This window comes from Syngnathus scovelli, chromosome 5, assembly GCF_024217435.2.
Source record: "Syngnathus scovelli strain Florida chromosome 5, RoL_Ssco_1.2, whole genome shotgun sequence".
In the NCBI taxonomy this organism is placed as follows: domain Eukaryota; kingdom Metazoa; phylum Chordata; class Actinopteri; order Syngnathiformes; family Syngnathidae; genus Syngnathus; species Syngnathus scovelli.
Genome location: NC_090851.1, coordinates 15,682,399 through 15,710,338, shown reverse-complemented (window position 1 = coordinate 15,710,338; position 27,940 = coordinate 15,682,399). Strand labels below are relative to the sequence as shown.

At 48.5% G+C, this 27,940-nt stretch overlaps 1 long non-coding RNA gene and 1 pseudogene across 1 annotated transcript in view; both read left to right on the top strand.

Annotated features, from left to right (window-relative positions):
* Positions 1-27,940, top strand: part of LOC137840286 (uncharacterized) — a 245,330-nt gene that overhangs the window by 105,871 nt on the left and 111,519 nt on the right. The gene's annotated exons all lie outside the window — the stretch shown is intronic.
* Positions 19,561-19,679, top strand: LOC125969668 (5S ribosomal RNA; annotated as a pseudogene).

Genomic DNA, 27,940 nt, shown 5'->3' with positions numbered 1-27,940 from the left:
GGGCCCCCAGTTCGTGTCCCGCTTTTGGAAAGCCTTCTGCAAACTTATAGGGGCCACCGTGAGCCTCACTTTGGGCTACCACCCAGAAGCGAACGGCCAAGCAGAACGTATTAACCAGCAGCTGGAAACGGGCCTCCGCTGCTTGGTGACCCAGAACCCCTCGTCGTGGAGTCAAAACTTGACCTGGGTAGAGTACGCCCATAACTCCCTTCCCACCACGGCTACCGGGATGTCCCCCTTCATGTGTGTTTTCGGATACCAGCCCCCGCTCTTCCCCGACAGCGAGCCGGAGGTGTCAGTAACCTCGGCGCGCGCCATGGTGAGACGCTGTCAGCGCATCTGGGCGGCGGCAAGGGCCATACTGGTCCGCCAGGGCGACCGGGTGAAGAGGATGGCTGACCGGAGACGTCGTCCGGCGCCCGTCTACCGGCCCGGCCAGCGGGTCTGGCTGTCCGCCCGGGACCTTCCCCTCCAGGTGGGCTCCAGGAAGCTGGCCCCCCGTTTTGTGGGGCCGTTCCCAATTGCCAAGGTCGTCGGTCCAGCGGCTGTGCGACGCCGTCTGCCTCGGTCCCTTGCGGTGCATCCCACCTTCCACGTCGGGAAGGTCAAGCCGGTGAGGGAGAGTGGGATGGTGCCGGCTCCCGCGGCACCTCCGCCTCCGCGGACGGTGGGGGGTGGGCCTGCCTACACAGTTAAGAAGTTGCTGGACGTGCGCCGGAAGGGCCGTGGCTGGCAGTTCCTGGTGGAATGGGAGGGTTACGGGCCAGAGGAGCGGCAATGGGTGCCGCGTAGTTATATCCTGGATCCCGGGCTACTAGATGACTTTTACGCGGCTCACCCCGATGCTCCGGGTCCGTCTGGGATCCGGCCCTAGAGGGGGGGGGGGGGGTTATGTCATGCTGTCATGTGTCGTCCGGATCATTTCCTGTTTTATTGTGTGATTTCCTCTCGTTCCAGTCAGTGTGTCCTTCCCCTGTGCGTCCGGTCACGTGATCCCCTGATTCCAAGTGTGTGCACCTGCGTCAATGACCAACTGTCTTCACCTGTGTTCCCCTCCTGTGTCCATATAACCCGCGTCTTTCCCCGTATCCAGTGCCAGTGCGTCTTGCCTTGCTGAGAACACTAGCGATCATGAAACCCTTGAGTCCACATAGAAAGCCTTGTTTGAACGTCCTTGCTCACCGATGTTAACTTGGTTACATCGCTATCTTGTTTTTGTATTTCCCTCGGTTCGAGGCGCTTTGATTTCTCCTTTTTCTCCCTCGGTTCGAGGCGCCTTAGTTTCCCCTTTTTTCCCTCCTCGTGAGGCGTTTTTTGTTCGACCATCAGTAGAGACAATAAACACTTTGTTGAACTTTGGAATCTCTGCATTCGAGTCCTCTCTCTGCTCTGCGCCTGACAGAGGCATTACCTTAATACCCCAGATCAAACTTATTGTGTAAGCGAAAAACCTGCTGGCCAGATGTTATTAGCAGGAAAATTCTTACACGGTCCCTTTGCCAGAATGCTATCAATAAAAACAAAAAGAAAAACAAAGAAACAGTACATCAGCGTATCCATTACTTGCGAAGCATATTTGATGGTCAAATCAACAAGTTTCCGTAATACATGCTCAACAGAACAGCATCTACGCAATCCACGTCTCATTATCATTATCACATCTGTCACGTCTAAGAAGTTGTATATGTGCTCGCGTTTTCGTCAGCTGCTGATGTTCTAGTCTGTAGGTGAGGTCTGTCACACACACTGGCGCACACACTCGTGTCCAGTTGGCAGGCAGCATCGGACAACTCTCGTGACCACAAAACCATGATCCGTACTGAACAGGCACGTGCACTCATAGGATGCAGGTGAGGCAGTGCCTCTGAACTTCTGGATGAAGTAGGTCCCGTCCGATGGTGCAGCCATGTTGGTAGTAGAGCCCTTACACCTTGAAAACGGCTCTCTCATCCTGGCACACAGCGGTGTGTCTTCTTTGTGTGTCTTTGGCATGTGGAGAAATTGACAATAAAGCTGACTTTGACTTTGACTTTGACTTTGATGTCCAAAGCTCCCATCCAGTTTCCTCCTGGAGAGCAGTCGTCGTTAATGCATTTGTGGGTCCTGCAACCTGTCAAACTTTGACACAGTTTGAGCGTCCTGATCATATAATCTGCCAAGGACTGCTCTTCATCTGTTGCTTGCAACTCTCGTAGTCAATTGTAGTGCCCATTTAACTGGCAAATAGGAGTGAATGCGGGAAGAGTTTGAACACTTCCTAATGATTCCCTTTAACCAAAGACTATTTATGACAGGGGCGTTCCCATTTATTGCCTCCTGGTGTAAAAGAGATTGTCTTATCCATGCCTTCTTTCTCCTCACACGCTCGCACCCACACAGGGTGCACACACACACACACACACACGCACACACACACACAAAGGGATTCTAATCCATCTCTCATGTAGCTTCTTTTGATAGAATCTCCTATTGGTAAATGTATAGCAGACGTTTTAGCATATAATCCCATACTCTGCTCTCTCACTTCTACTTTTTCATGTCGGTGCAGTCGTAGGTGGCCCCTATTGCAGTCATTGTCTTGTTAACTGTCGCCTTGTGACTCTTATGCATGATTGTGTGAATGTCAAAAATTGAACGTACCTAACTTTCTGACCATTTAACCTCCACTGTGGTATAAAAAAACCTTACTATTGTATTGAGTAGGTACATTGAGCAACCTAGCTTCCTCCTGACTCCCAAATGTCCTGTTCTAAAATGTATATAACTCGACCTCTACGTCTTAAGCTTGATGAGCCAAAATATAAGATCTTGCTCTTGTTTCCTACCGTTTTAGCCTATTTGTTTTATCCAAATCCGTTCAATCTCTGATTATAATCTGTAGCCCTACGTATTTTTCAAATTTGTATTTATTTATTTATCAAATCTCCTCAGTTCTGTTAAACTCAGTGCACAATGAACCTCCCTTCCACTTTGAACAAAGCTCCACCAAATTTGGTAACGCCAAGGAGTGCGATTTGGTTTTCGGACACTCCAAGTCCATTTCTTTTTGCCGCACTTCACCCTCTCACGTTGGTGTTCTTTGGCTGTTGCTTCAGAGCGACCCCATCCATCACTCTTGAATGAGTCCATTGTTCAAATGAGTCAATTTTCATCATTGTGAGTTCCTCCGCTTTTCACTGTCTTTTCTCGTCCCCGAGGATGTTGTCTGTCCTCCGGAGTGTACTTGTCCTTCTCCAAGCACAACAGCAGTCTTTTCTTGTCCTTCGCCAAAGGTCAAAGGTGCTTCAGAGCCAGGCACCATTTTGTAGTTGTTCACGGCTGCAGGCGAAGACTCGGATTGGGTTTCAGGGGCCCTGACACTGAGAATGACAGGCTGGGACGTCAAACTTGTAAGACTATCTCCAAATGTAGCTGCTTCCATCAATTTGCTGGTAACATTTATTTACCAAACTTTAAATTCTCCTAATAACAGCGGTCTCGTTTTTATATCGTAAATCCTGCAACTCATCCTATTTTTGAGCTACATTTTATCTATAGTTCCAATTTAATCGGACAGTATGTTGTCTTCAGTATCATTATTGAAAATCAACTCATTGAGGTCTGCTTTCCACATCAAGCCCTGATCTGTATGTCTTGACCTCTCACATGTTATTGTCATGCTTGCTCAAAAATGTGACTTAGAGTATGGTGCTGTGAATTCTCAATCTCCCCAATGAAATTGGATCCCACCTCGTAGTTCTTATCGTTCTCATGTTCCTGTTAGCCTGCAATTGTCCAAATCAAAAATGTTTTCTTTTAACTGTCTTTCTTTTGAACCTCTAAATCTCTCGTGTTGCTAACTTATCTACACCAGAACAAAAAATTTACCACAATATAACACCAAATGTATTCGAAAATTCATTGTCATAAAGTGTTGTAATATTACTATCTTCCACTATCTGTCCTACTCACTCCCCCCTTTTGAGGCTTGGCAACGCCCATGCCTCACACCTTGACAAGGTTTTTGGGAGAATGCGTTCTTTACTACATACGATTCCATCATCATTTAATTTGACTTTCTTTCCAAAACGCTTCTCAATTTCTCAGTTCACACATCTTCTACATGTTACTGGTTCTCCAGTTTTTTCTCTAGTTAATTATCAATCCAAAAGCTACGTGTTTCTTTCTAACATTCAACCTGCTCAAAATCACTCTTTCATCAAAGTCGCTCTACTAATTTTCTATAGTAGTCGCCAATAACTTCAACCATTCAACCTGTAATTTCTTTTCATTCAGGCTATCATTCATCAATGTTCATTTGCATCTCACACACAGTCTCCAAAAAGGAGTCTTTCTATCACATTGGTCCCAATTCATCCAAGCTCACCACACAACATTCATATATCATTTTCAACTCAGGTTTCCTGGTAGAACAATCCACCAATTCAAAAAAAATTAACTAAAACGAACAATTGGCAAATTAATCTAAATTTTTTCTTTGTTTTTAAATTTGAAGAACTCAATCTCTCAGATTTAGCTTGCATTTAGAATTTTGCATAATCTTATAACACAACCAATAAATTATTCCTATTAAATGTAGCATTGCAAAATCTTAAATTCACAATTTAGCTTCTCCCAATTCCTGAAAGCATGTTCTGTTGTTTTGTTAACTCCGAATTTGATTTCATGAGGGCTTGACACTAACATGCACTAGTGTGGATTAGTTTCTGCTCGCATACAGATTTCTCTCTTTTTCTTTCATTTTTATCTGTCAAAATTGTTTCTGTTCTGCGGTGTAAATTGAATAGACAACAGTCTAGCAAATTTCTTTATACTAAAAGTTTAGCCAATCTTCATCAACTTAACACATACGCACACACATGCACAGCTCTCGCGTGCGGAAGGTAGGTCTCAGCAACAATGATTCGTCACAGGCTGGCCATTTCCTGTGGTCGATCATGAGCTGGTCCCTCCCATGCACACGAGGACAGCACATTCTAATTTTATTTATTTACCTTCTAGAAGCAAGTTGCATTTCTTTACCACTTGATTTGCGTATTTTAACTTCAGTGTAACACAATTTGATCCCTATTCATTTGTAATTGGGCCTACAAACAGCATTGTCATACTTCTTGTGTGGACAGGGGCTCTAACAATCTAAAAAGATTTTTGATAACCTGACAATGACATGTTTTGCTGTCATATGGGAGAGGTTTCAGATCTTTTAAATTTCGATACATGATTTGCATAGGACCGGAAACTCCTCTTGCCCCTTGCTTGAGCCGCGGCTTGAGCTGCGGCCTTGCACCTGCTCACAGGGGCCTTATTGTCTCCTGGTCTGACAAACACTTGTGACCTCATCAGTTTTCATCTTTCTAGCTTTTGTCTCTTGAATTCGTTCTCATCTCTTTGTGAAGATTTCAACCACACTCTAGCACTTCTACCACTTCTTCCACATTTCAAATTTCCTTGTACTCCATACATTTTCTTCCACTTCAGCATCTATTGCATACAATTAAGAAATCTACTTGCCATTAAAGGGAAATGTGCTTTTGGGAGTTTGCAAACATATTTTTTAAGTTTGTGTTAAACTTATAATCATATTAATATCTAGTATTAGAGTGCACGTGTGGATTGGTGGGGGGCGAGGAATGTGCAGACAAACTGCATGAACTTGTTTTCTTCAAAGTGTTGTGGAATAGGCCCGGATAGGGAGTACCGGAGGAGACCATCTCAAGGTCGGTTAGGAACAAGAACAACAGCACGTCTATGAGACCGGCCTTCGAGGGAAAAACCCAACTGTCTGACCTCAGCGACACCTGGACCGGGGAGGAGATGGCCATCGACCAATCATCTCACAATATTTTGCATGCTTTAATATTCATATTGTGTTTCTTTAAAACTGGGCAACCCGGAAGAATGTGTCGTCTTTTGGTGGTCACAAAAACGCACGAGTTTTAGTGTGAGGGACCCGGGACCCAGGCCTGTATTAGTACGCTTTGTCAGGAATAAATAATTGGTAAATTTGGTTTGATTGATCTACTGGTCTTCTCTTTGACAGAACGAACTCGCAAAATTGTTAGGTGCGCCAGTGTGTGGATTAGGACATAGCAATTTATGTGTTAAGTGTTGATCGCAATTTGGAGTCAGATCAATAACTAGAATCCGTAACCTAACAATTTCTTGGTGACCGCGGACGTGATGTCAAGAGAAGGGTAATTGACAACTCGTGGTCTTTAGCCAAGACACCGGACAGTGTCAGGGACACTGTCTCCCGGTCGGCGAACCGTTTGGAATAAGCGCACAACGTTGAGCTGGTACGACGTTTCCTAAACCCTGAGCTCATCACCGATAAGGTAAGCAGAATACCTGTTACTATAAGTCGAAATGCTGCAAATTGAAAGAGGAAATTTAAGAGGAGACTGTCGTTCAGATCAAATAAGGTGTGCATGAAGTTAAGATACATACGGTGAATAAGTTTGGAACTTACGTGTGTAACGTGTACGGTAAAGTCAGGGACTTACGCGTACTACTGATAGGTCAGGGACCTAGTGCTTCGTCGTGGCGGACAAGGGTGCGGTGACGATCGTATTCAAATAGCTGGGGTTAATAAAGAGATCCCCGAGGGGAAGTGAGGCCTCCTCAAAAAATATCCGGTGGTAACAGTTCCTCCTGTGAGAGATCAGACCGCTAAAACATCCAAAATGAACCAAATTGGGGGGAGAGAGAGTGTGCGCGCAGAGGACCCTCATGAGTGGGTGTGTATATGAGTGTGTGTGAGTGATGTTTGTTCTATGGAAGAATGGTGTGTTTAAGTTAAGTTGGTTAGAGAAACTAAGATGAGCAAGGTGTGGCAGTAGAGAAAATAAGGTGTGTGACAGAAAGTTACTAGAACGGTGGCTTGATAGGATGAGAATAAGAGACAACAAATGTTGTGTAGAAGACATTGAAAGATGTCGAATGTGAACATGATGAAGGGCGCAACAGCAAAGTTGGCCTGCCCTTTGAGAGGTTGAGACTGATGGGCGAGCCTGCACTCGCGCGTAGTCGCGGGTCTGGGCTGTACGCGTGGGCCTGTGCTATGCTCGCGCGGGCGGTGGGCCGGCATCATGATTGTTGCAGGAAATGGCCAGCCTGTAACCAGTCAACATTGATGCCGCGACCCTCTCGCACGGGGGGTGCTATAGCCCGGGCGAGGCAGGGACAGTGTGAGTTTCTCAGTGAATGTTTGAAGCAGTGAGATTGAAGGAATGTATATGCTGATGTGGAAGCGCAAATTGTGAGTGGTATTGACCGATAGAAAGTGGCAAAGAAGCTACATGAGAGATGGATTGTGCGTGCGTGCGTGCGTGCGTGCGTGCGTATGCGTGTGTGTGTGTGTGTGTGTGTGTGTGTGTGTGTACGTGCGGTTGTGTGCGCGCTCGGTGTGTGCGTTTATGTGCACACCCTGTGTGCTGCATCCACACAGTGTGAGGAGGAAGACGGCATGGATCAGAGAATGTTCAAGAAAGGGGGGCTAACTCGTAAATAATGAGGAGCTATTGGGAGTAATCTGTTTGTCCTTTCTTTAAGGTTAGGTTAGGTTAGCAACACGAGCGATTTAGAGGTTCAAAAGAAAGACAGTTAAAAGAAAAAAAACATTTTTGATTTGGACAATGGCAGGCTAACAAGAGCATGAGAAAGAAGGGTAGAGAAAGCGGTGAAAATAGACAAGGAAAGAAATGAATACAAGGGCATTTATCCATCTTTGCATGATGTGACACACCCGAGTGCCCCGAAACTCGGTGTGAGCTATGTTGGACCGCCGCCGTACGGCGACCCCGGAGTAATGGATCCGGTGGTGACGTTGGGTGGTAGGATGGTAGTGGATGTCGAGGGCGAAGGCGAAAGGGCGGATCAGAGTATTGTACAGTTGATTGAACAAGCAGTAAATAAAGAGAGGCGACGGGCCCGGGAGGGGGACACATCCCGCGTGGACACATCCCGCGTGGACACCTCCACCCCCGGTCCGAGCCCTCAACCGTCCAATGTGACAAAAGGAGAAAGCTGGCATAGACTTACTGCCGAGAATGAGGAGCTAAAAAAGAAAATTGATCAAGCCGATGAGCAGCGTAGACAGGAAGCGCAGATGTTAAAATGGGCAACAGAGAGAGAGAGAGAGAGAGAGAGAGAGAGAGAGAGAGAGAGAGAGACACGGAGAAAATATAATTTGCGGAGTGGTCAGGGACAGATGACACAGGCCGAGGTGCAGAAAAATGAATTGATGTGTCCGCTGGTGACCACATCGGGCGGTCAGCACTACGAGCCCATGGTGCTCCGTGATGTGACCACGATAATGGAAAATATGCCCCCACTTCACAGAGGAGGCAAGGTGTGGCTGAACAAATTTTTGGCTCTGATGAGTGGGCAGAGCTGTACACTCGGTGACATGCGCCAGATGTTGGCAGGAGCATGCTCCCTGGTGCAACTGCAGGCAACTGAGGAAGCAGCAGGCACAGCGAGACTGGGGAGGGAGGTGCCCTTGCCACAAGTAGCAGCGCCCCTGTTTGAAAACATTAAATTGACTTTCCCACAACCCACCGATCTGGCCCCCACTATGTTTCCTTATGATGTGAAAATGTCACCTGCACAACATTATGTAACATGTGTGGAGAGTTGGATTGAAACCACAGGTCGACATCCGGCTCTCACGCACGAGGCAGAGGTGCTCTTCCGAACGGCGCTGCTGGATGGACTTCCGCCAGATGTGAAGAAGCAGCTAATGTCAGATCCTGACATTCTGGTTTGTGCCGAAGAACGATTTAAACGTCATCTTTTGCATCACTGCAGAATGTTCACTGAGTCACAAGCTAAAGTTGAAAACGAGACAGACGCATTATCTAAACAGTTGTTGAAATTACAGTTGGCAAAAATGCATGGTGAAGCTAAACAGTCTAAATCACAGAAAAAGGAAATGCAAATGTCACAGGCTCTTCAGGTGGTGGGGCGCGGAAGGGGCCAGTTCCGGGGCGGATACAGAGGGAGTGCACCTGCTTACCCGGGGAGGGCAGCATACAAACCCCATTCGCCCAACGCATGTTTCATCTGCGGCGAAACCGACCACTGGGCAAAAGAATGCCCACAGTATCGACCGCGCGGAGCCACCCGCCCACAAACGCACGGAGGTTAGTACTACCAACATGATGATCTCTGGTGTGGACAATTTGAATAGGGCTGCCCAGGGAGCCAGGAAAGCAGTGGCCCGGCGGAGCCAATGCTTCATGTGACAGTGGAAAGAAAAACCTGTGAAGATGCTGGTGGACACAGGAGCAACTTATTCATCAATAAACACTGCCCTTCCTGTATCCTCACTGTCAAAGAAAACAACAACTTTAGTCGGCTTCTCGGGACAACCACGTACTCTGCCTTTTACCAAACCACTTGAAACTGTGATCACCCGGACAGGGTGTAGACTGTGGTACAAATACATCCATTCCACAGACACTCCGATCAATTTGATGGGAAGGGACTTGCTGTCAGCCGTTCAAGCCAGAATTCTGTGTGGGCCAGAGGGAGTGATTATTCAATTTCCAGATGGCATCAGCATCCAGTGCTCACAGCAGCTACAACAACATGGTCAGTGGCTGATGGCGCCCCTACCGGCAGAAGCAGAAACTGCAACCATCTACTGGGCCAGGCTGGAGCCAGAGACCCCTGCTGGTGGCGGTGTGTTCTCGACCTACCTACTGTGGAAGCCTGGATCTGCTCACTGGCGCCATACCACCCACCTGTTGATCCTTTGCATTGCACTCTATTTTATGATTTGTTTGAAGAAATTGAAGGGCACATGTGGGATTTAACTTCATCGTGCATTTTGATTGGTAAAGAGGGAGTCGCAGCGGCAACTGAATTGACATATGAACAAATGCAGTGGTTCAAAATGACAGAGAAAGGGGTGCCACACATTTCGCTGCCTCTTGCCCCAGGACACGAGGCCAGACAATTGGGCTCAATGGTCAAGCAGTTGTTGCAACAGACTGATTGGCGGAAAACTCACATTCCTAATTTGTACTGGTCTGAGTCTCAGAATGCATACCAAATTAAACAACCCATGGCAGACACAGGATTGCTGGAGGAGATGATGGTGTCCCGCACACACGGTAGGGAGTTAACTGATCATGAGGACGCTGAAGTAATGCTGGCGGCCTTGCCCGACACACTGTGGTCCCAGGGTCCATTTGATGTCGGGTTTTGTCATTCGGTGGCCCCTATTGATCTCCAAATGGATGAGACGCAGCCTATCAAACGGCCTCAATATCGTTGGCCGAAAGAGGCGGACCAAGGCATGGAAGACACTCTGTGTGGCCTCTGGGACGCAGGGGTGTTGGAAGTGTCCGACGGCCAAATCGCACTCCTTGCTGTGGCGTTACCAAACTGGGTGGAGCTCGGGTCAAGGTGGACAGGAGCTTCATTGTGCACTGAGTTTGACAGAACTGAGGAGATTTGATAAAAATTGAATAATGCGTAGAGCTACAGAGAAAAGCATCATAGGCTAAAACGGTAAGAAACAAGAGCGAGATCTGATATTTTGGCTCGTCAGGCTTAAGAAGTAGAAGTCGAGTTAGATACATTTTAGAATAGGACATTTGGACTAAAGTGGATTCGGTCAAGAGGAACAGGGGCATTTTGGCATTTTAACAGGGATTGACAGCAAGGGAGATCGAGGATAGAAGATCTGGACAGCAATGACGTAAATTACATTAAAAACTGCCCATTCTAGGGAGAGGTGCTGGATGGTGTGACAGGCAGGATTTTTAGGAAGAGAAAAAGGGGCGAGTTAGACTCGCCAAGAGGGGCAATAAAGAGAAGCAGACTGAGAAACATATTTGAGCTAGACAACAGGAAAAAGGGGGCGAGCCAAATGATGATGTAAAAATCCAGAGGGAATAGTCGGACCCATCTTTATTGAATTTAATTAGGATAATTAATAGAGATCGAGTTTGTAGGAGCAATCTGAGGTTATGGAGGCTCCCCTGACACGCGGGTCCCACAGTCGTCTCCCCCCCAGATAGACATATATGACAATTTGCGATGAATCTGATGGGCGAGTTTATGGAAAATTGAATTGGAGATTTTACAATAGGTCATGTTGACAAGTATGTCCAAATGTGAAGAGTTACTATTAGGAGTCAATGTTTGCCTGCACACTAACATACTAACTTTGCTTAGTGTGGGAGGAGAGCTGAGTGATAGAGACGGATGTGTGTGTCTGCGAGTGTGTGGATGGGTGTGTGCGCATGTGATCATCTATGACTGTGTGTGCGCAGTATGATTGGCCAGAGAGGTCTGAAGTTGGGGTGATGTGTTTGCAATTGAGGATAAAATTCCTCTCACCTGAAGGGGTGGTACAGACTGGAGGGTCTGGAACTGGTAAATGATGAGTTCTGACCGGAACCATGGCTCAATGATCAAATCAGGGGCACCATCGACAACAAAACGATGTGATGGAGAAGGCCCATTTCAGTGATATGGTCAGACAAGACAGAACTAGTATCGAACAGCAAGACTTTGGACGATTTGACGTGTGACGACTTTGAGCTCACCCGACGGGGTGACGGACTAGGTGGACAGTGACCAATTGTTTGACGCTTGAACGTGTTTGCGACAATAGCACGCTCTGCTTTGTTTTTCTGTGTGACTTGATTTTTTTTTTTTTTTTTTTGCAGCATCAGCCACCAGCCAAGGAGCGGATTGCGCGTTGCTTGCGTAACTTGTTTTCATTCTTGCAGGTTGTCGATTGCATTCGTGGAAAGTTTGTGTTGGATTTACAAGAATATGTTAACCCTTGCCCTTTTGGTTTTTATGATGAACTTGTTGATGACGTGGTTTTCAGGACATGATCCGCGGGCGCCAGGATTCATTTTATGACTGTTTTAATTTTGATACTTGATGTCAGTTTTTGTGTGTACAAATGTCCACTGTCAGCCGGGCTATAAGCTCACTGACAGGAGTGTGATGATTTTTGTTTGTGTTGCCGAGTGTGTGTGGTGGACAGTCAAGTTTCAAGGACTTGGGGTGATGGTCCCGGGGCCCAGATGGTAACTAGAGGTTCCGCGGGCCTGGCTACAATGAGTGTGGTGATGAGAGGGGACGCTTTGCAGGTTCCTTTTGATACGTAATGACACATTGGGTGAATGTGTCAAAAGGGGGGAGTGGTAAAATAGAAATGGGTGAGTAGGTTTCAATTTGTAATTGTGATATACAAAGTTTTTTTTCCAAATTCACTTGCTTTCAAGCTTTAACAGGACATGCCAGAATTCACCCAGCAATGATGGAAGGAGCAGAGGAAGACCAGTGACATCTGGTTGTGGTGTGGAGATGACAAATTATAGGATCGCTTGCCGAAGAATGCATCAGGTATCTGTGCCCTCGTGTCGTTGATAATGCCTGTGGTGGTTGTCCCCATTGAAATACAGAATCTCAATTGGAACCTGGAGTCCCCACTGGCGGGGCTCCTGAAGCGAGCCAAAAGAGACATTTTGCCCCCGTGGTTGAGCGACGACGATCCAACATATATTGACACTATAGGAGTGCCCCGGGGTGTGCCAGATAAGTATAAACTCGTTAATCAAGTGTCCTCGGGATTCGAAAGTATCTTCCTATGGATCACCCCCAATAAAAATGTAGACCGTATTAATTACGTTCATTACAATGTCCAACGGCTGGGTAATTATACAGCTGAATCATTCGCCGCAGTTCATGAACAATTGGCTGCACCGTCGTTAATGGCGTTCCAAAATAGAATTGCGTTGGACATGCTATTAGCTAAGGAACATGGTGTGTGTGGAATGTTTGGTGATGCATGTTGTACTTTCATCCCAAACAACACGGCACCAGGAGGCCGACTGACCAGGGCGTTGGAAGGACTGAGGACACTGAACAAAAAGATGAAAGATCATTCAGGCGTACACACCGATATTTGGTCTGATTGGATGAAAACGTTCGGAAGCTGGAAAGGCCTCATCATGTCTGTGCTTGTTGCTGTAGCTATTTTTATTACAATTATGATTTTATGCGATTGTTGTTGTATTCCATGTATTAGGTCACTCACTGTCCGGTTGATCGAGAAAACCGTTGGCCCGTTGCCACCGATGGGCCAATATGCCCTGGTGACTCAACATGAGCAGCGGGGGGAAGGAAGGATCGACAGCGCGCTGGTAGCTGTTTGCTAGGGTAACGGGTGATGACCTCATAAATGAGGTCATGAGAGGGAATAAAGGGAAATGTGCTTTTGGGAGTTTGCAAACATATTTTTTAAGTTTGTGTTAAACTTATAATCATATTAATATCTAGTATTAGAGTGCACGTGTGGATTGGTGGGGGGCGAGGAATGTGCAGACAAACTGCATGAACTTGTTTTCTTCAAAGTGTTGTGGAATAGGCCCGGATAGGGAGTACCGGAGGAGACCATCTCAAGGTCGGTTAGGAACAAGAACAACAGCACGCCTATGAGACCGGCCTTCGAGGGAAAAACCCAACTGTCTGACCTCAGCGACACCTGGACCGGGGAGGAGATGGCCATCGACCAATCATCTCACAATATTTTGCATGCTTTAATATTCATATTGTGTTTCTTTAAAACTGGGCAACCCGGAAGAATGTGTCGTCTTTTGGTGGTCACAAAAACGCACGAGTTTTAGTGTGAGGGACCCGGGACCCAGGCCTGTATTAGTGCGCTTTGTCAGGAATAAATCATTGGTAAATTTGGTTTGATTGATCTACTGGTCTTCTCTTTGACAGAACGAACTCGCAAAATTGTTAGGTGCGCCAGTGTGTGGATTAGGACATAGCAATTTATGTGTTAAGTGTTGATCGCAATTTGGAGTCAGATCAATAACTAGAATCCGTAACCTAACACCATGAACTTCTCGTTTCAAAGAAGAGCAGAGCAAGAGATTTACCGTTCTTATTTCCCATCTTAATTTTAGTAGTTTAAGGTTTTACAATTTTTTTTCAATTTTTTTTTCTTTGAGGATCCTCAATGCAGGTTTAGATTGACCTTTCAACAGATTACTAGCCTGTTTTATTGCCGTGGATCAACGCTAGAACTGCTTTTTAGTCAATTTATCCTACCAGTCACACACTCAATCACACAAACTCCAGCGCTTTTTTAGGCCTATCCAGGGATGGGTGTAAAACCCTCCCAAACAGCTTTGGAAAAACGGATAAAAGAAAAAATCTACGCCCTTCTTCAATTAAGAAAAAGAAGCTCTGTTTTTCTTAGCCCGTTTCTTCCACTGGGACTTGAACCCAAGCTGTTCTTTGGCTTGGAAAAACATACAAAGAAAAATCTACGCCCTTCTTTGATTAACAAAAAAGAAGCTCTGTGTTTCTTAGCACGTTCCTTCCACTGGGACTCTAACCCAAGCCAGATCCCTCAGCTCGGAAGAACAGACAAAGAAGAGTCTACGCACCTCTTCGATGAACAAAAAAGAAGCTCTGCTTTTCTTAGCCTGTTCATTCCACTGGGACTTGAACCCAAGCTGGCTCCCGTGCACCTCTACGTGTTACGCGTTTAACAACACAACACAACTTCAGGCCTTTAACTTACTTGTCCCCTGGTTCGTTGCACTGCCGGGTCCCGTCAATCCACCTCTGTCAGACGAAGGCAGACCTAAGATGCTGGCCCAGCGAAGAATTTCCTTCCCAGGTCTTTCTCCTCCAGGTCCTCTTAATGGACGCTGGCTTGTCGACAATGCAGCACGTCCTCCTTCGTCAGCCAGATAGCGGGTATGAGGGATCCCGGGTTTCGGCACCAAAATGTTAGAGATTTGCTCACTCCAACTTATTTTGCAAGAACCACACGGGAGACAGGCAAGTTCTTTTGGACACCTGCAGGTGGAGAGTCCATTTGTCGCTGTGCGTGCAGCGATGTTCGAATAGCGCTCTGGACTCTCCTTCCTGCAAGAGAATATTTATTAAGAGAAACAGAGTGGGGGTATGAGTGGGCTGAATAGAAAGCCCTTGTCATCTAGTCTAAACATCTCAGGGGATGTTTTACGATCTTGTGATAAGGAGGACAAGGTAAGGTATTTATTACCTGTTGCATTCCAACATAATCCTATGATAAAGATAACCTGGAAAACCCTAACAACCGCTCTGTCAAAATAATGCGACCAGCGCGGTGCAGTTGCGTGGTCGGCGGCGCGCTATGGTTGCGCGTTCGGCGGTGCGCTGCTGTTGCGCGATCGGACAAATTAAGCTCCCTGCGCACTGAGGTCCACTTAAATTTTGGAAAGTACATCAGGACTTTAAAAATATTTTCTAAATTTCAGCGACGGCTCTGTCACAATAATGCGACCAGCGCGGTACAGTTGCGCGATCAGCGACGCGCTACGGTTGCACGTTCGGCGGTGCGCTGTAGTTGCACGATCGGACAAAAATGCGCAAATGAAAAAAATGCTTAAAACAGGCGGGGTTTTTTTTGGTTTTGTTTTTTTGCTTGGAACGGATTAATTTTTTTCCCATTATTTGTAATGAACGATTCACTTCTCGAACCGCCTTCTGGAACGGATTGTGGTTGAAAACCGAGGCTCCATTGTATTTTATTTTTAGTTACAGTTACAATCAATAATGTGAACATGTATCATAACATGAAAGTCTAAGTGAACGTGTTGTGAAAGAGGATGCTGTCACGTCTCGTCCCCAGCTGCTCCACTGTGTGTCTGTTGTCTTGGTTTCTGTCTGTGTGCTCGCCCCTCCCCTCCTGTGTGTCCATGATCAGTGTGATTATTCCCACCTGCCTCTCGTTAACCTGTCATGTATATAAGTCCTGTCTGCCCCTCACTCCCTGTCGGATCATTGGTTGCTGTCGTGTTGGTTGCTGTCGTGTCGTCTTCATGTCCTTTTGGTTCCTGTCGGTCTCAAGTATGTTTTGGTTGGGAAGTCATTTTGTTTTGTTAAGTCATGTCAGTTTACCGAGTCTGTATTTTGAGTTCCGCCAATAAACCCTGGTCCAAGCTGCACTTGGTCGCCCTGCTCCATGTTCCATCCCATTCGTGACAGAATGATCCGACCATCACAACGACCAGCGCTTGGACCCCCCTCCACCACCAGCTCCCGCTGCGACGCCCGATCGTCGTCCGAGCGTGTTCCAGCGCCATGGGCTTGCAGCTGCCATCGGATCTTGCTCCAACGATGCCGGACTCACGGCCGCCATCGGAATTCCCCCCCGGCGCCATCGGCTCTGCGACCGTCATCGGACTTCACTGCCGCGACGCCGGACCCGCGGCCGCCATCGGAGTTCCTCCCGGCACCATCGCCTCTGCGACCGTCATTGGACTTCGCTGCCGCGACGCCGGACCCGCGGCCGCTATCGGAGTGCCTCCCGGCGCCATCAGACTCGCGGCCACCACCGGGATCCATCCCAGCGTTGCAGGACCTGCGGGCGTCGCCAGATTTCAAGCCAGCTGCGCCGGACCCGCGATCGTCCCTGGCCCCACTCCCACTGCTGTGGCGCGTGGTGGCTCATGCTGCTGCCACAGCTCCGCCTTCCGATTGACGCTGATCGCGATCTGAACTTTTAAATGCCGCCGATTGTGGCGCTGACTTTCGTATGCCGCTGATAGCCCGAGCGCGGTTCTGTCCCCCAAGTCGCCGCCCGAGCGCGGTTCTGTCCCCCAAGTCGCCGCCCGAGCGCGGTTCTGTCCCCCAAGTCGCCGCCAGAGTGCGGGTCTGTCCCCCAAGTCGCCGCCCGAGTGCGGTTCGGTTCCCCTAGTTTTTTTTTTTTTTGGGACGTCGAGAGCCGTCCCTTGTGGGGGGTGTTGTGTCACGTCTCGTCCCCAGCTGCTCCACTGTGTGTCTGTTGTCTTGGTTTCTGTCTGTGTGCTCGCCCCTCCCCTCCTGTGTGTCCATGATCAGTGTGATTATTACCACCTGCCTCTCGTTAACCTGTCATGTATACAAGTCCTGTCTGCCCCTCACTCCCTGTCGGATCATCGGTTGCTGTCGTGTCGTCTTCATGTCCTTTTGGTTCCTGTCGGTTTCAAGTATGTTTTGGTTGGGAAGTCGTTTTGTTAAGTCATGTCAGTTTACCGAGTCTGTATTTTGAGTTCCGCCAATAAACCCTGGTCCAAGCTGCACTTGGTCGCCCTGCTCCATGTTCCATCCGATTCGTGACAGATGCTTGTGCACTGAAATTTGTTTTTTATTTTTTTACAAATTTTTAATGTTTTTAAATTGAGCCTGTTGCGCCTTTTGGACACAAATTCTCCCGCCGTTGAAAACACCCGCTACTCACACGGTACAGGTGAGACTGGAGTGCAGTGTAGTGGTCTTTTGATTGTCCCAGTATCTGACTTGGGGCTACTTCATAATTCTTGATAACTTCGAGGATGAACCGCAAAAGATCAGATATTGTTTTAGCAGATCCATCCCGTTGACAATGCGTTTCCTTTAACAGAGCTTTGGTGAGCTTCCTTGACAGACCATACTGCTGCTCGTCCGGTCACGTGATTTTTTTTTTTTTTTTTTTTTTTTTTAAAGCGTTACGCGCACTGACACGGGGCTTGGCTCTATGAGCTCGACTCATGCGCCGACGCATCGGTGTTGCCAGACCCATCACTACTACAAATTATGTACAAATACCAACAAACAAACAAAATTAACATAAAAATATGCACACCATGTAAAACTTTGAACTATCGCTAGAGCTGCAAGAGCTCAGCTTAGTGGCAGATACACCGAGTTTGAAACCTATATTGTGTGGTGTCAACCATAGCATTGTAGTTCACGTTTTTTTTTTTTTTTTTTTTTTTTTTTTTTTTTAATTACCGTTAGTAGTAAATAAAGAGCCTGGCTATCTGAGAACTCAAAGCACCACTTTACTTGTAAAATAACCCAACACAACACATTGCGCTTCCATGTAGAGTTTTTATCTTTTTCATGACATTTATTTTGATACAGCAAAATGCAGGTCGCAACGGCAAATTCGTGCAACCACATAAAAAGCTGTCAATAACTTTTCATGATAGCTACGTATGTTTCCATGAAACACCAAAAGTCATGGAAGAAAGCCTGTTTCGGACCTGGTTGTAAAAAAGGGAAGGGAGACCGTCAGGGAATACCAGGTTGCTGAAAGCCTTTTTTCCCCCCCACGTCAATTGTGAAAGGAAACTTCTACAACAGCCATTAAGTACCGCCGCTGCTTGGCATGGTTGCAGGGGTGATTGTGTCTATAAAATGTAAAAATTTGAGTCACCTCACGGCTTACGGCCATCCTACCCTGAGAACCCCCGATCTCGTCCGACTTGTAAAATAACCCAACACAACACATTGCGCTTCCATGTAGTGTTTTTACCTTTTTCATGACATCTATTTTGATACAGCAAAATGCAGGTCGCAACGGCAAATTTGTGCAATCACATAAAAAGCTGTCAATAACTTTTCATGATAGCTATGTTTCCATGAAACACCAAAAGTCGTGGAAGAAAGCCTGTTTCGGACCTGGTTGTAAAAATGGGAAGAGAGACCGTCAGGGAATACCAGTGTTAGAGTTGTGCACACTCCAACTTATTTTGCAAGAACCAAACAGGAGACAAGTAAGTCCTCTTAAGCACCTGCAGGTGGAGAGTCCATTCGTCGCTGTCTGAACAGCGATGATCGAATGAATTCTGACCCAGGCCTCTTGCAGGAGCATTTTTATTGAGAGAAACAGAGTGGGGGTTGAGAGTGGGCGTGAGAGCAAACAGGATGGGGCCGAAGGCCCTGGCCTGCTGATCAAAGCACAGCAGGGGGTCTTTCACGATGTTGTGTAAACAAAACAACTTTGATTGCTTCCTCTGCAGCTAGTCAATCAGGACAAAAGATCTTAGCACTTTGTTCTACTACTTTTGTTAAGACAGGACAGGCGAGGGTAATTATTACAGGTTACATTCCAACATATTCCTACGATAAAGATAACCTGGAAAACCCTAACAACTAGGTTGCTGAAAGCCTTTTTTTTTTTTTTTCCACGTCAATTGTGAAAGAAAACTTCTACAAGTTTCTTGGAAACTGCAAGCCTAGTTTGAACTCCGACATTGAAACTATAACACGAGTTTGAAACCTATATTATGTGGTGACATCCACTGCATTGTAGTTCACGTTTTTACCGCCAGAGGGCAGACTGTGTACAGTGAATAAAGAGCATGGCTCCCTGTGAACTCAAAGCAGCAGTCTTGACTTGTAAAAGAACCCAACACAACACATTGCGCTTCCATGTAGTGTTTTTACCCTTTTAAAGGCATTTATTTTGATACAGCAAAATACAGGTCGCAACGGCAAATTCGTGCTACCGCATAAAAAACTGTCAATAACTTTTCATGATAGCCATGTTTCCATAAAACACCAAAAGTGTTGGAAGAAAGACTGTTTCGGACCTGGTTGTGAAAAAAAAAGGGAAGGGAGACCGTTCGGGAATACCAGGTGCTGAAAGCCTTTTTTTTTTTTTTTCCACGTCAATTGTGAAAGGAAACTTTTACAACAGCCATCGAGTACCGCCGCTGCTTAGCAGTTTCAGGGGCGATTGTGTCTATAAAATGCAAAATTCCGCGGCCTCTCACGGCTTACGGCCATACTACCCTGAGAGCGCCATATCTCGTCCGATCTCGGAAGCAAAGCAGGGTCGGTTCTGGTTAGTACTTGGATGGGAGACTACCTGGGAATTCCAGGTTCTGTAAGGTTTTTTTTTTCTTATGTGCACTTCAATCGTTTAAGCAAAGAATTTTTTACAGCACCCATCACGAATGGCATCCGGAAACAGCAAGCCTAGTTTGAACTCCGACATTGAAACTATAACACGAGTTTGAAACCTACATTGTGTGGTGACAGCCATAGCATTGTAGTTCACGTTTTTACCGCTAGAGAACAGACTATGTACAGTGAATAAAGAGCATGGCTCCCTGTGAACTCAAAGCAGCAGTCTTTACTTGTAAAAGAACCCAGCACAACACATTGCGCTTCCATATAGTGTTTTTACCTTTTTCATGACATTTATTTTGATACAGTCTGAAGGAATGGGGTCAAAATACAAAAATTCCTGCCTAGCTACAAAAACAGATGTGCTCAAACCTCATTGAATAAAGTACATAAGCAGACAAGTATATTCACATATTAAATCAATAAAAGAAACATTTTAAGCATATAATTATACCTACACACCACATCAATAAAGAAGACATAACTAGACATTTTTGATAAGTGGTAATGAGAAAGGTTTTTATAAACTTTATTCAAGATTCAAGATTCAAGAGTTTTTTTATTTGCCATGTTTGAGCATGCCAAACAAGGAATTTGACTTCGGTAAATCACAGCCTCTGTTCAACATTTAGGTGACTAACAACAACACTGGAAGATATCCCCTGATCTTAAACTTCCAAGAGGGCAAGGAAAACTCAAAACTCCAGCTAGGGGAAATGAGAAACCTTGAGAAGAGACCACAGATGGGAGGGTCCCTCTTCTAGGATGACCAGGCTGCAATGGATGCAGAGAGGACACATAGTACAAACAGTGTAGACAAAAAAGGTGTGGAGAGCAGGATGTTATTGCACATTAATGACTCTGAGACTCTAAGAGTGGTGTGAGTTCATCAGAGGAACAGCCTGGGGGAAGAAGCTGTCTCTGTGTCTGTGTCTGCTGGTTTTAGTGTACAGAGCTCTATAATGCCGTCCGGACGGGAGTAGTTCAAACAGACTGCAGCCTGGGTGAGAAGGGTCTGTAGAGATGTTACTTGCACGTTTCCTGGTCCTGGACAGGTACAAGTCTTGGACAGATGGGAGGTTGATTCCAACTATCTTTTCTGCAGTCCTTATTGTCCGTTGCAGTCTGTGCTTGTCTTGTTTGGAGGCCGATCCAAACCAGACAGTGATGGAGGTGCAGAGGACAGACTGGATGATGGCAGTGTAAAAGGTCTTCAGCAGCTCCCGCGGCAGGTTGAACTTCTTGAGCTGTCTCAGGAAGTACAGCCTCTGCTGGGCCTTCTTCCGGACAGAGCCTATGTGGCCGGTCCATTTCAGGTCCCGAGAGATTGTGGTTCCCAGGAACTTGAAGGTGTCTGTTGAGAGAATAGTATTACTGCGGATAGTGAGGGGTGGAAGTGGTGAAGGGCCTCGCCTGAAGTCCACTGTCATCTCCACGGTCTTGAGCGGGTTCAGCTCCAGGTGGTTTTGGCTGCACCAGTGGACCAGCCGCTCCACCTCCTGTCTGTACGCAGTCTCATCACCGTTCTGTATCAGTCCGATGAGAATGGTGTCGTCTGCATACTTCAGGAGCTGCACAGGAGAGTCACCTGCGGAGAAATCATTGGTGTAGAGGGAGAAGAGCAGTGGGGAGAGGACGCACCCCTGAGGGGCTCCAGTATTGGTGGTCCGGGTGTCAGATGTGATGCTCCCCAGCCTCACACGCTGTCTCCTGTTGGTCAGGAAGATGGTGATCCACTGACAGGTGGAGGCAGGCACCGCGAGCTGGATGAGCTTCTGTTGGAGGATGTCAGGAGCGATGGTGTTGAACGCCGAGCTGAAGTCCACAAACAGGATCCTGGCGTACGTTCCTGGGGTGAAGGTGTTGCAGGATGTAGTGCAGTCCCATGTTGACCGCATCATCCACCGACCTGTTTGCCCGGTAGGCAAACTGGACGGGGTCAAGCAGGGGGCCCGTGACATCCTTCAGGTGGTTCAGCACTAACCTCTCGAAAGATTTCATGACCACAGATGTCAGTGCAACAGGTCTATAGTCATGCAGACCTGTGATGGCGGGCTTCTTGGCCACTGGAACGATGGTGGAGCTCTTGAAGCACGAGGGCACCTCACACAGCTCCAGGGAACGATTGAAGATGCGTGCAAAGGTGGGCGCCAGCTGCTCAGCGCAGACTTTCAAGCAGGAAGGTGACACGCCCGGTGCCTTCCTGATCTTTTGTCTCCGGAACATCTGGCGCACTTCCTCCTCGCGGATCTGGAGTGCGGGCGCGGCCTCTGCAAGAGAGAGAGTCGGTGACCACGGTGCTGGAGGTGTGGACAGAGCAGTTGTGGGGGGAGGTGAGTATGTAGATTGTGCTGCAGGAGGTCCCGTTGTGTGGGAGGACCGATCGAACCTGCAGTAGAACCTGTTAGCAAGCCTTGGGCTCTCCACAGGACGGTTCGTTTCTTGAAGCCCGTGATGCTCTGCAGACCTTTCCACACTGTTGAGGGATCAGGATTGGCAGAGAGGTGTCTCTCCAGGCTCTCCCCGTAACACCTCCTGGCTTTCCTGACCTCTCGGTTCAGTGTGTTTCTGGTCTGCTTGAACAGGTCCCGGTCACCGCTCCTGTAGGCATCCTCCTTGACTTTGCGCAGCCTCCTGAGGTTCGGTGTAAACCAAGGTTTGTCGTTGTTGTACGTGCAGAAGGTCTTAGTCTGCACACACAGATCCTCACAAAAACTGACAGTAAAAGTGATCCGGGATGGACAAAGAAACAGAGAGCGACTCACCGTGGCGGCCTTCCGCGGCGCCATCATGACGTCATCATCTGACAGTGTCAGTGAGTTCATGCAGGTCTGAAGTTGCAGCTTCAAAAACTCTCCAATCGGTGCAGTCAAAGCAGGCTTGGAGGTCCTGCCTTGACTCCACTGTCCACTTCCTCACAGTCCTCACCACAGGCTTAGAAGTTTTTAGTTTCTGTCTGTAGGCCGGGATCAGATGAACTAGACAGTGGTCCGAGAGTCCTAAAGCTGCACGAGCCACAGAGTGGTATGCATCCTTAATTACGGGGTAGCAGTGGTCCAATGTCTGTGCCCCTCTGGGGGGACGCATTATGTGCTGTCTGTATCTGGGGAGTTCGTGTGCGAGGTTTGCGATGTTAAGATCAACCAGAACAATGATTAGTGAATTTGGTAGAAGTTTCTCCATGTCTGTCACCTGGTCAGCCAGCATATGCGTGGCTTCACTCGCACGTGCGTGTGGTGGAATGTAAACAGCCGCCATGACGATCGAGGAGAACTCCCGTGGTGAATAGAACGGCCAGCAGTTTATGAAAAGTGTTTCTAGGAGAGGGCTGCAAAACTCTTTCAACACCATGACATCAGTACACCAACGTTCATTAATGTAGAAACAGAGACCACCTCCCTTTGATTTTCCGGAGAGCTCCGCGCTGCGATCTGCACGCGTTAGCTGAAACCCAGCTAACTCCATGGCGTGGTGGGGGGTTCGTTCGCTAAGCCACATTTCAACAAAACACAGCGCGGCGGATCTGCTGAAGTCCGTCTTCCTTGAAGTGAGGAGCAGCAGTTCGTCCATCTTGTTCGCCAGGGAGCGGACATTCGCCAGATAAATTGATGGTAGGGCAGAACGGAACCCTCTCTGCCTCAGCTTTACGAGGGCTCCGGCTCGTTTTCCGCGTCGCCGCCGTCGCGCTAGCTTGTATAGCACCGCCGACAAACAGTCTGAATCAGAGAGAACAGGAGAGAAAATACCAGAAGACGACTGACCGATGTTTAACAGTACTTCTCTAGTAAAAGTGATCCGGGATGGACAGCAGAAGACACAGAAAACACACAAAATAAGACAAAGAAACAGAGAGCGAATCACCGTGGCGGCCATGCGCGGCGCCATCATGACGTCATCATCTGATATATATTTCTGAGCACTTTGAAATAACAAATGTCTTTTGATATATTGCCTAAATAGCTTAATGACTCTTAAGGAACTGTGTAATGCATGCCTGATGTTTTTCTCTAAATCATGGACACGGCCAGAGTCGTCTTGACCGTTCAGTACTTGATTGTATCTTATGTTTTGACTAATTCTAGACACCAGTTTTTGATTACTACTGAACGCTCTGCACAGAGGGAAATATATTGCCTAACAAAGAAAAGATACGGTTGGAAGGATGATTAAACTAAGAATATAATGACGTAAGCAAATACATGAAGTATCAAAAGAACAAACTTTACATAGTCAGGGAACAGCAATAGATTAATGATGTCACAGCCAAAAGCTAACATAATTTCGTACAAAATGACAAAATTGAAAGAATGAGGTACGACATTGTATGTCCAAGATTGGAGAAGAATGTTCACAGGAAGGTCACGTGGAGATAAAACCGGCAGGTGCAAGAGGGAGCCAGCCATGGACTCGGCCAAAGATGATCGCCAATGCCAAAAGACGGGATTGGAAGACAACAGCCCCCACACACACCGACTCGCCCATAACCAGCACCCACTCCCATGGCGAACTTGTCCCACCCCAAAGACTCATCACCCATCAATCTAGGCCCACAACGTGCAACTGAATATACCGTAATTTGTGGACTATAAGCCGCGACTTTTTACCAAAATTTTGAACCCTGCGGCCTATAGTCAGGTGCGGCTTATATAAGATTTTTTTTTCGTGATTTTTGTGATGAATTGATCACTTTTATACACTCACCCTCCGTGAGTCGTCACCTTATCGTGGTGGAGGGGTTTGCGTGCCCCTATGATCCTAGGAGCCATGTTGTCGGGGGCTTCATGTCCCTGGTAGGGTCACCCATAGCAAACGGGTCCTAGGTGAGGGGTCAGACAAAGCACGGCTCACCCAAGCCCCTTATGATGAAAAACACAAATGGACTTTGTTTTCCCTCGCCCGGACGCGGGTCACCGGGGCCTCCCTCTGGAGCCAGGCCTGGAGGCGGGGCTCGAAGGCGAGCGTCTGGTGGCCGGGCCTTCGCCCATGGGGCCCGGCCGGGCATAGCCCGAAATGGAAACGTGGGTCCCCCTTCCCATGGGCTCACCACCTGTGGGAGGGGCCGAAGGGGTCGGGTGCAATGTGAGCTGGGCGGCAGCCAAAGGCAGGGACCTTGGCGGTCTGATCCCCGGCTGCAGAAGCTGGCTCTTGGGACATGGAATGTCACCTCTCTGGCTGGAAAGGAGCCCGAGCTGGTGTGCGAGGCAGAAAGATTCCGACTAGATATAGTCGGACTAGCCTCCATGCACAGTTTGGGTTCCAGTACAAGCCCTCTCGAGAGGGGCTGGACTCTCTTCCACTCTGGAGTTGCCCACGGTGAGAGGCGTCGAGCAGGTGTGGGTATACTTATTGCCCCCCGGCTGGGCGCCTGCACATTGGGGTTCACCCCGGTGAACGAGAGGGTAGCCTCCCTCCGCCTTCGGGTGGGGGGGACGGGTCCTGACTGTTGTTTGTGTCTATGCACCAAACGGCAGCTCAGAGTACCCACCCTTCTTGGGGTCCCTGGAGGAAGTGCTGGAGAGCGCTCCTTCTGGGGACTCCATCGTTCTACTGGGTGACTTCAATGCTCACGTGGGCAATGACAGTGAGACCTGGAAGGGCGTGATTGGGAGGAACGGCCCCCCCGATCTGAACCCGAGCGGTGTTCTATTGTTGGACTTCTGTGCTCGACACGGATTTTCAATAATGAACACCATGTTCAAACATAAGGGTGTCCATGTGTGCACTTGGCACCAGGACACCCTAGGCCGCAGTTCGACTTTGTAGTCGTGTCATCGGATTTGCGGCCGCATGTTTTGGACACTCGGGTGAAGAGAGGGGTCAACTGATCACCACCTGGTGGTGGGTTGGCCCCGATGGTGGGGGAAGATGCCGGTCCGACCTGGCAGACCCAAACGCTCTGTGAGGGTCTGCTGGGAACGTCTGGAAGAGCTTCAACTCCCACCTCCGGCAGAGCTTTTCCCACGTCCCGGGGGAGGCGGGGGACATTGAGTCTGAGTGGACCATGTTCCGCGCCTCCATTGTTGAGGCAGCCGACCGGAGCTGTGGCCGTAAGGTCGTTGGTGCCTGTCGTGGCGACAATCCCCGCTGGTGGACACCGGCGGTAAGGGATGCTGTCAAGCTGAAGAAGGAGTCCTATCGGGCCGTTTTGGCCTGCGGGACTCCGGAGGCAGCTGACAGGTACCGGATGGCCAAGCGGAACGCGGCTTCGGTGGTTGCTGAGGCAAAAACCCGGGCGTGGGAGGAGTTTGGTGAGGCCATGGAGAATGACTTTCGGACGGCTTTGAGGAAATTCTGGTCCACCATCCGGCGTCTCAGGAGGGGGAAGCAGTGCAACGTCAACACTGTTTACAGTGAGGATGGCGTGCTGCTGACCTCGACTCGGGAAGTCGTGAGTCGGTGGGTAGAATACTCCTCAATTCCACCTACGCGCCTTCCATTGAGGAAGCAGGGCCTGGAGACTCTGAGGCGGATTCTCCAATCTCTGGGGTCGAAGTCACTGAGGTAGTTAAAAAACTCCTCGGTGGCAAGGCCCCGGGGGTGGATGAGATCCGCCCACAGTTCTTAAATGCTCTGGATGTTGTGGGGCTGTCATGGCTGACACGCCTCTACAACGTTGCGTGGACATCGGGGACAGTGCCTCTGGATTGGCAGACTGGAGTAGTGGTTCCCCTCTTTAAGAAGGGGGACCGGAGGGTGTGTTCCAATTACAGGGGAATCACACTCCTCAGCCTCCCTGGTAAGGTCTATTCAGGGGTGCTGGAGAGGAGGGTCCGTCGGGAGGTCGAACCTCGGATTCAGGAGGAGCAGTGTGGCTTTCGTCCTGGCCGTGGAACAGTGGACCAGCTCTACACCCTTGGCAGGATCCTCGAGGGTGCATGGGAGTTCGCCCAACCAGTCCACATGTGTTTTGTGGACTTGGAGAAGGCGTTCGAATGTGTCCCTCGGGAGGTTCTGTGGAGGGTGCTTCGGGAGTACGGGGTGCCGAGCCAACTGATAAGGGCGGTTCGGTCCCTGTATCACCGATGCCAGAGTCTGGTCCGCATTTCCGGCAGTAAGTCGGATTCGTTCCCAGTGAGGGTTGGACTCCGCCAAGGCTGCCCTTTGTCACCGATTCTGTTCATAATTTTTATGGACAGAATTTCTAGGCGCAGCCGAGGCGTTGAGGGGGTTCGGTTTGGGGACCTCAGCATCACGTCTCTGCTTTTTGCAGATGACATGGTGCTGTTGGCTTCTTCAGGCCATGATCTCCAGCTCTCGCTGGAACAGTTCGCAGCCGAGTGTGAAGCGGTCGGGATGAGGGTCAGCACCTCCAAATCCGAGTCCATGGTCCTCGATCGGAAAAGGGTGGAATGCCCTCTCCGGATCGGGGATGAGATCCTGCCTCAAGTGGAGGAGTTCAAGTATCTTGGAGTCTTGTTCACAAGTGAGGGGAGGATGGAGCGTGAGATCGACAGGCGGATCGGTGCAGCGTCGGCAGTAATGCGGACCCTGTACCGGTCCGTTGTGGTGAAGAGAGAGCTGAGCCAAAAGGCAAAGCTCTCAATTTACCGGTCGATTTACGCTCCTACCCTCACCTATGGTCACGAGCTATGGGTCGTGACCGAAAGAACGGGATCTCGGATACAAGCGGCCGAAATGAGTTTTCTCCGCAGGATGTCCGGGCTCTCCCTTAGAGATAGGGTGAGAAGCTCGGTCATCCGGGAGAGACTCGGAGTAGAGTCGCTACTCCTCCACGTTGAGAGGAGCCAGATGAGGTGGCTCGGGCATCTTATCAGGATGCCTCCTGGACGCCTCCCTGGGGAGGTGTTCCGGGCATGTCCCACCGGTAGGAGACCCCGGGGACGACCCAGGACGCGCTGGAGAGACTATGTCTCTCAGCTGGCCTGGGAACGCCTTGGGATCCCCCGGGATGAGCTGGATGAAGTGGCTGGGGAGAGGGAAGTCTGGGAGTCCCTCCTAAAGCTGCTGCCCCCGCGACCCGACCCCGGATAAGCGGAAGAAGATGGATGGATGGATGGATACACTCATAAAAAGGCTGTGGACCACTGTTGTGCGGTATCTTGAAGAAAAAAACAACAACAAAAATACTATTTTGAAACACTACTATGGCTGCTGCTTATTCTGGCTGTGTTGCTTGTGACTATTATCAGCTTTAGTCGGAATGCACGGTAGGTGACCTGCGTCAAAGGGCTCTAAACCCTTTCTCTTACTCTGCTATGTGACTCAGATGACACAAAGCAGTGGC